Raw genomic sequence first — 9,125 nt, 5'->3', positions numbered from 1 at the left:
ATTTTTTAAATAATATAATTATTTATATTCTATTTTGGTTTTATATATATTTTTATATATTTATCTATAATTACTTATTATAATATTTATTATATTGTTATTATTGTGGGCAGCAGGCATATCTTTGTGTCTTGTTTTTTAGCAGCCAATGCAGTTATAAAAGAATTTCATAATGCAAAGACATGTGAGTGTAGAAGTGTGCTGTAGCTTCATGGTCACTGTGGATGCCATATATAATTACTGCCACAAACTAACACACCCTTTAGCACAAAACCAGAGTAGGATCCAGGGTGGATGGATGTGTTCTAATGTTTGCACACACGGGGGCAGAGTTAAACTTGTTTGTGGCCACTGCTTTTGCATTTCTTCAATCTTAACTCAGCAGATTGAACTGGATATTGTATTCTGTAGATTTTGTAATAATGAGAAGTTGGAAATCTCTCTTCCTCTGCCTCTTTTCCTAAAAAAGGATAAGAAGAAAAAAAATAAAGGTGGCTTACATTTGTAATAAATTAATAGGCTTGAAAATTTTCTGGTAGGGACTCAAAAGATACAAATCTGTGTTTAAAGAGGAAATTGCAAGAGATAACTGCAAGCCAGCTCTCACTAACATACCAATTTTCTGAATTGTCTGATCCTTAAACTCAAGACATAGAGAAGAATTACATTTTCCCTGCTATCTTTTGCTCTGAAATGTGAGATGGTCTCTAACCAGAGGTGTTCCAAAACTCACACTTTTAAGCATTGTTATGCACGTGGAGGGAAAATCAAGTCTGTTTTCTCCCTCCTGTTAACAAGGCACTTACCTTCATCATTTGTGTCCAAGGAGAAGCAGAAAGACTATCTAAAATTTAATATGGTTGGATTTACTACAACTGGGAGCACTCTCCTGTGCTCAACAGCTCCAGCTTTTGCCTGCAGCTGTCTGTGGGGTCTGTGGCCATGTGCAGCTGGTAGGAAGCAGGGTGTGCTGTACAGATTTGGGTTGTTAACTGCACATTTGTGGCCAGAAGCTGCTTCCATTGGGAAATTTGCCACGAATCCGATAGTGTGGAAAGGAGCCATTTGGTAAAATGTTTGCCAGCTCTTTGTTCAGCCAGTGTAGTACCAAATCCTGTCTGACCTATGCTGTGTGTTGGCCCTGGTGTGCTCGGAATGGCTGGATGTTGAGATTTCAGCGCTGTTTTTCTGTGCCTCATCCCCAGGGATCCCCTGTGTTCCCCCCTGCAGCTCCCAGGGCAGCAGTGCTGATGCCTCAGGAAAAACGGGGAGAAAAAATTCCTCAGGATCTGCATCCCAGGGTTGACCTGGCCATGCTGGCCTCTGGGGGCAAACCAAGAACAGCAAGAAGAGTAAGGATTTACCTTTTCCTTCTTCCCAAGGACATTCCCCACTCTAGTGTAAACCAGTGAGCTCAAGAGGTGCTGGGATATCATGCAAAGCTGAGAGAGTAGCTGCTAAAAATGGCCTTTTAAAAATACTTTTTCTCACTATATGTCACCCTCTGGATCAAGATGGACCTCCCAGAAGGAGTAATCACAGTCTGATGTTTCCACAGCACTTGGCACACAATAAACCTGAAACAATATATTTTGGGTTCTGAGAAAAACTCAGGCAATTGCATTCTGAAGCTGGAGTAACTATTACTGTTACAAGTAGAGGAAAGGGGAAAATCTGGGGAACATCAAGTTGAAACTACCCTGAAGAGGAACCTTTTAACTGAGCAGAACTGCAGGAAGCTACAGTTTTTGAGAACTACATCAAATGGGGTGGTGGTTTGGTGATAAAGAGAAGTGTAACTTGCCAACAAATGGGTACCTGGGGGTAAACAGGACAGGAAGAGAGAGTTAATAAAACTGTCAGGCAGTGGGGAGCAGACCCCTGGAGGCAGTGGAGGAGGTGTTGACAGCAGACAAAGGCAAAACAAGGCATGTTCACGATATTCCCAAAGAATAATATAGTTGTATTTTCTTCTGAGTCTTGTCTACATGAAAATCTTGCACTGTTTCATTATGCTGATGCAAATGCCTTTTTTGGACACATATCAGTTGAAGTATGTTGTGTATTGATTTAGCTTAAATCCCTTCCTTACCACTTCAGTTAAAACAGTAGAAACGATTCCAGTAAAATAACATCCATCCTCCCAAAGACTTCACATTAATTTAACAGCGTCAGTTTTTGAACTGGTTTAATTAAGCTGCAACTTCCTTGCACAGGCCAGGACTGGTTGCTGTGGAAGCAGAAACATGTCAGTGTCTTTTGTGTCTTTTCTTTAACTTCTAAAAAGAAAGCTTCTGACCACAGACTGGAGAGGTGGATTAATGTGGGACTGGCAAATACTTTGCTTGATTTTCTCTAGGTCAAGCCCTGTAAAAAGAGGAAGTACCAAAGCATCAACAAAGAGCAAACCTTCTCAGTTGTTTCTGTGGGAGAATGGGCTTTGTAATGAGGGGAGAGGCAACTTCAATTAAGTAGGAAGAACACCATGGCCAGCATCCAAACCCATCTCATCTATAAATGGAAAATTTGCCCATCCCAGACCTACATTCCTGTCCAGTTCTGTTGGTAGGCATGGTTATCACAGGAATGGGATTTTCCTTTCTTGTATATGCAGACTGTAGGTTTTCCAAAGCTCATCACTTTAGAGAACAGTTGACTGTTTTTCTTGCCAGGTGGAGGCTCTTATTCTCACGGAAAAATATTTTCATGCTTCCTTTCAAGTTTCAGCAGTAAGCCACGTCTGGTTTTGACAAGGAAAGGGATGCTTTGAATGTCTTAAGAGTAGAGGAAGAGATAAGTTTTCCCTTTTAAAAAAACACAAAAGTTTTGAAAAGTGTTGGAAATATTTCCTTCGTGTTTGAAAAACAAAACAAAATGAAGCACACAGTAAAACCAATGAGTTCATCTCGATTAGGAACAACATGAAAAATAGCACTGTGGAATCTGTACAGTTGGAGCTGAATAGAAATTGCTTTATAACCTGAACTCGTACACAACAGGGGATCCAGATTGTTTTAGCTGACTGAGTTACTCAGGTTTTGTAAACAGGAGAGCAGAACCTCATGTGGTGTTTCTCCCATCACGTGGCAGGACCCGTGGGCAGCAGGAACATTTAGTGGGGATGTGGAAGGTCCAGTGATTCCCACAGAAGTTCGGCTCATTGTCCTTCACTAATCCGTGGCTGTGCAGTTATCGTGCTCTGTGCTCCAGGTCTGCTCTGGGCTTGGTCAGATGGGCTCCTGCACTCTCAGCATCTGTCATTTCCAGAAGGAATTCAGGATGTGCAGGGAGGAGGCCATGGGTTGAACATTGTTCTAGCATGAGGCTTCCAGCAATTGTCTTGGCTGGGGACTCAGCTTGTCCTGCAGCTGGAATGTGTGTGGAACCCAGGGGCTGGGAAGAGATGGTGGCCACGTGTGGGTTGCTGCAGAGGCCAGGAAAATTGGTTTGGCCTGGGTGTGTTCTCAGCTGCCCCCCAAACCATGTGCAAACATAAGAGCAGATAAAATGGCTTAATCTCTAAAGTTTCTGGATCTTGAAAAGGGCAAGAGGCCTTGGTCCAACAGCACGTGCCTCATTTTGTGGTGTGTTTCTAGAGACATTATACCCTTCCCCAAAAGGAAAACAGGTTGTTGCCAGATGAATCTACTGCTGCAAATTCCTCCTTAAAAAGGGCAGGACCTAGTGCCCATTTTTTTCCCTCACACATCCTTGTATTGATCTTGGCTCAGTCCTGTGTTTGATATATTACAGATGCAGTACCCAGAAGAATAAGGACACCAATATTGAATGTTTAAACAAGTACTTGACCCTTCCAAAATGTTGAATGTTGGATAGTGCTGAAGCAGAAAAGTTTCTTTTTAAGATAAAAAGGAGAGAAATACTGAATTACAGGCAGAATATTTTTCCTGGCTCTTCCATGGATAGCTAGATCTGGTGACAGTATAGAGGAATAGACTAATTCTGAATAGAAAGAGTAGAAGTCAGGCACAAAATTATTTCAGTGAATGGTTTTCCATGTAAGTAAAACAGATTTGAAAAATTTGAACTGAAAAACTCTGTGAAGTTGGATATTTTGACTCCCCATCATGCATGATTTATTAGTCCTGTCTGTCTTTCCACTCATGCTCCTTTTTTGTTAAAGAAATGAGGTGGGGTGGAGGAGGAGGAAGCATGAATTAACTTGTGATACACAGCTATTTATTTAGCAACCTAACTCCTAAAGTTTCCTGGGAAACAATCCTGTAAAAGAGAGGCCTGATTTTGTTGCTTTTTACAGTCAGGAGCAGCCCCAGTGAATTCTGAGGAGTTACAGTAAACTGGAAGAACAGTGTGACTCAGTCCTTCTCTTGATATTATGTGACCATAACACATAGGACAGACTTTTTATATAGGAAGCTCATTTTTGTGCTCCATTCAAAACCAAACTGAACTTCAGCCAGTCTTGATTTGTAAAATGGTGTGAAGCAAGAGAGCCACATACCATGGACAGAAACACAAGAAGCACCAGAAAAGTCTTTGTGATTTGTACAAGAAAATCAAATTTGTGAGAAAACAAATATCATAAATACAGACAGAGATAACTCTACACACACACATCAACAAAGTCTTAGTTAATCCAAGGTTCATTGTAACATGGAAATAAAAGACTTTAGAGCAGCTTTTTTTTTTTGAGGTGAACCATTAATTTTTCATAGCAAGAAAGTTAATACACATGAACTTAAATGTGTAGTGTGTGTTTGTTGTTCTCACTATTCTCTACAACGACACAAAAGTTCCCATTTTACCCTTTTTGGTTGTATTTGCTCAGATTGTTATGTGCTGTCATCATGCTCTAGTATCAGCACTATCCAGTGTGTTTTCAAAATAACTAATCGTGACTAGACACCACCCTGCTGCTTTCTTTTTTCAAAGCCTTTTAAAATTATCTCTTCCCAGACAGTTCCTTACTGACGTCTGGTGTCTGGAGCACTTTGTTTATTATGAGGGAAAAAAAGCAGATTTCATCACAGGATTTTCTTTGCTTTTGATACTGCTACAAGAAGTTAATTTGGACAATATTGTGACTAAAAACCAGTGAAATGCTCCAAACCAGAATCTGAAATGTAAACCCCTCCGAACTCAAAAAATTTAAAAGTGAACCTTGTAAATCTTGAGATTTTGTCTCTGGCTCTAGAAATGGGAAAACTTTTAATTGTGAGAAAGAATTTTGTTATCATAGCCATTGATACCTTGTAAAACTTTTTTTCAGAGTTATTTTTGAAGACTAGAACTGTATCCATGAAGATTTCTTCAGAACATTGTGTTCCACACACTTTTTTGTATGTTCTAGGCACCTGCTGGGCTGAGGTGTTTATTTGAAGATGAGAATGTAATGGTTTTAAGGGCATGGAGAATATAAATTTTTCTCCCATGCCTGTGTTCTCAGCTTGGGATATCTAGAAATATATTTTTTTTTAATTAATATTTCAGAAGAACAAACAGAAGTCATCTTTTTTACTTCAGAATAACATTATCAGTAACTAGCTATTGGGATTACATAAAAAATTCAGTTCCCACTTCAGGTTTAGAATATGATGCCTCACAAAGCGGCTTCTCTCCATCTGTTTTGCATATAATGAGGGCTTTTATGTATTTTCTTCCTCCTTCTTGGTCATATATTTGGTATTAATGATGCAGAAAAACTTCTCCACTTCAGCAAAGACTAAAGTTCTGATTCTGTTGAGAAATGCAGGGTTAGTTTAAAAGTGCTGACACACTCAACTTTTTCTTTTTGTTTTTTAAACATATTTTCCCTCCAAGTAATGCAGTTAGAGAGAGAGAGAGAGAGAAGAAAAAAAAAAAGGTAGAGTACTTTATTTTCTCTTCACATGAGCTTATACTTCTGCTTTTGATAGAAGGAGAATCTACTGAAGTTGTGTGTTGCCTGCTTACCCAAACAGGATGAAAGCCCCACTGTGTTAACACAGGAAAGGAACATTGTATTGAACAGTACCTAAACTAGTGAAACTAAAGGTGAAAAAGGGCCTTTGCCAAGGAGCTTAAATTGTATTTGGGTGACTGCAAGGTGTGCCTGGCTGCTCTGTCAGGTGCACCCCCAAGTCTGAGGTAATAATAGGCTTGGTTTAAGATGTGCTGGTGTGATATGTTGACAAATAGGGGTAGGTGTGTGATGAAAAATTACCAACACACAGGTGTGCTGCAGCCAAGGAAATGCTGAGAGCCACATGTGTGGGTACTGCAAGATGTGGTGAGTGGCTCCAACAGAGAGACAGGAGCCTGGCATGTCCTTGCCTGCTCCTGCTCCATGAGCTCTGATGGAAAAAGGTTCATTTTCCTTGTGTTACAGACTGAGATCTGGTGCGTAGAGACATATGAAGAGTTGGATTTAGCCAGAGTAATATTACAGTGTTGTAATTCTGAATCCTCAGGAGGCAGTAAGGATGTTTTTCTCTTTGTAGTGTGTTGTACTCCCAGAGCTTTCTCCATACAAATTTGTCTGTGGGCTATCAGAATAGTTGCAGAGGAATGTGAGACAATAGCTTGGATGGCAGACAGAGGAAAGACAGGTTTTCTTTTGTAGACAGGAAAGATCTAGGTTTTTTGTAGGGGAAAGAAATGTCAAGTGTTGAAAATTACCTGAATGACCCTGCATCCCAGGAAAAAAGTGAGGGAGAGTCCCTGGGCACACATCTGGGCAGCAGAGAGAATGGGCTGGAAAGGAGTAGGGAGGGTCTAGAAAAGGAGATGTAAATTCATGTAGGAAAACACAGGAGAAGTTTTAGAGAGAGGGTTTCAGGGTTATTAAAGAGTGCAAGGACTTGATTACAGAATTTTTCATTTCATTTTCATTACAGTATTTTGAGCATGAAATTATTAATGAAGACAGATCATGTATCAAATAGTTCTAAACAAATAGCTCGGGGTTTTCTGGAAATTAAAATGGGAATGTCTGCAATGCTCTGTGACAAACACTGGATCTGGCTTTGAACAAAGTAACTATTCTGTGAAAGAGTACCAAGGGCATAATCAGTGAAGAAGACTCCTGTTTGCCACAGTTTTAATCAATCCTTAATCAGCCTTTTTTCCTTCCAGTTCTGTTTTCTTCTGCATCTGCCTTGCTCAGCTCCAGGCCTTTATTCAGAGCAGCGCAGTTGCACTGGTGCCCTGGTGGAAGTTTATGGGTTGAGGAAAGGAGTTTCCTGGACTAATTCTGCCACAAACATTCCAGCTAAATGCAACAGGCTGGAAGGGCTCCAGAGCAGAGATCCTGAAAAACACAAGCCAGCTGGTCTGAGAGATAATAGCTGCCTAGTGAGTGTAGCTGTCTGCAAGAAGTCACGCACAGGGTTGTGGCTTTGACTCTCTGTCCTTGGATAGTTTGAAATGTGAATCAAAGTCATTAGGCTGTTTTTGCCATGCTAATGAAATGGTCTTTCCTAGAGACTAAAGGAGACAAAAATCTGTATTTAATGGCCATAGAGGTCCTGGATTGTGGCATGGGATACTGTCTACTCACTCACGACTGCACATTGGCATAGAATGTTTCTTTCTGTTAATTGTATTCTTGATGATTGATGTACAGCCAATGCACATAGTTCTGATATTCAAGAAAAGCTATGTTTCCTTCTATCTCTAGGAACTTTGCTTCTTTTCCTTACAAAGTCAGCCAACCAGTTTGCCTGAAGCCATGGTGACTGCAGGTGTGTGGTCGTGCAGGGGGTGTGGGAGCATTTCTCTTCACCAGTTGGAGCTGATCTAGCAAATCAAACTCTTCTACACCAAGAACTTGAGTATTGCTTTGATTGCATAGGCTGGACTGGGTTTATACTCTCAAGTTCTGGTTTAGACAAGGCTAACAGGAATGAAAGGTAGTTGTTAAAGTTGGTGGATGAGATGAAAAGGATTTTATGTGTAACTGTTAAGTACAATGCACAACCAGTAGAAATATTCTGCAGAAGCAGCACGTTTTATTGTGGTTCTGTGGTGGGGTCAGGAATTGCTCTATCAGGGAAGGCATTGAAAGTATTCTCCCTGAGATGCAGAATGTTTTCTAGAGCTTCCCAAATGAATGAGGAACAAAGTGCAGTAACCACCAAAGAGATGCAGGACGCTGCTCACCAGCAGCCTGGCCACCCTTACCACTAAGGGTAAGCACTTTGCTAGTGCTGTGAGCCTAGCAAAGCAGTGTTTCATTGGATTAGCCTTCTTTCCCACTGACATCTTTGGATCTAATCCCTATAAATGTAAAATCAGACCATTTCTCTTCACAGCACAACAGAGATATTATTTTAATACCTCTGCCCCAAATTTTATTAATCATGTCACTTTTTCCTATCAGAATCTGAATCCCCCATCTTTCATTTTCATGCAGTCTTTTAACTTATTAAAAAAGGGAAGATCACCTCTATCCCGTGCAGAGAGGATGATAGAATACATTTGGTTTGCATCCAGTTTGTGGCCCTCTAAGCTTTACCTCGTGGCTATTCAGGGTAAGCATTTAGAGAAGAAATTATGACTCCGAGGGGGTATGAAAGATGAGCTCTGCTTCTTCTTTAAGATAAAATCAGACCTATGGCAATAGAAGCACTAAAGGACACCATCTTCCCACACCACTTCCCTCTTGTTTCGAACTAGAGTTGCTCCATCCCCTTGTTTTTAATTACTTTATATTTGGATTACAGCCTGTGGGAATGAGGGAGCTAGCTTGATCCTTAGGAAGACGCGCGTCTCATTCTTTTATTCTTTTGGCTATTGGTTTCATTTTGAATAATTAGTTTTTGGACCCTTGCTTTTTACCAAAACCAGAAGGTCCTAAAGCGGTTTCGGGAGAAGCCAGAGGTTTGGATGCCTCCGGTCGTGCGTTGGCGCGACCCCGTTTCCCCGCTTCACAAAGCGCCGCCTGCGTGCCTAGAGCCGCGGGGGCAGCCAGCATCTCTGCCGGGATCCCTGGCGGCAGATGGGCCCGCTCCGGGAGGCCGGCATTGCCTCGGGAGAGCCGGCGGGAGGAGGCCCGGGACGGCCGCAGCATCCCCGAGCCCCGCCGGGCACGGTAGCGCCGGGCTGTGCGCGGGGCCCGGGGCAGCGCGTCACCGCCCCGCGCCGCGCCCATTGGCTGGCGCCGC

The 9,125-nt window shown here is 41.7% G+C and overlaps 1 protein-coding gene across 2 annotated transcripts in view; it reads left to right on the top strand.

The window, feature by feature from the left end:
• BPGM (bisphosphoglycerate mutase) overlaps nucleotides 1-9,125 on the top strand; it is a 34,368-nt gene that overhangs the window by 9,449 nt on the left and 15,794 nt on the right. The gene's annotated exons all lie outside the window — the stretch shown is intronic.

Source organism: Parus major, chromosome 1A, assembly GCF_001522545.3.
Source record: "Parus major isolate Abel chromosome 1A, Parus_major1.1, whole genome shotgun sequence".
NCBI classification, from domain to species: domain Eukaryota; kingdom Metazoa; phylum Chordata; class Aves; order Passeriformes; family Paridae; genus Parus; species Parus major.
Note: the sequence above shows the minus strand (reverse complement) of the source record. Positions and strands in the feature narration are given on the sequence as shown.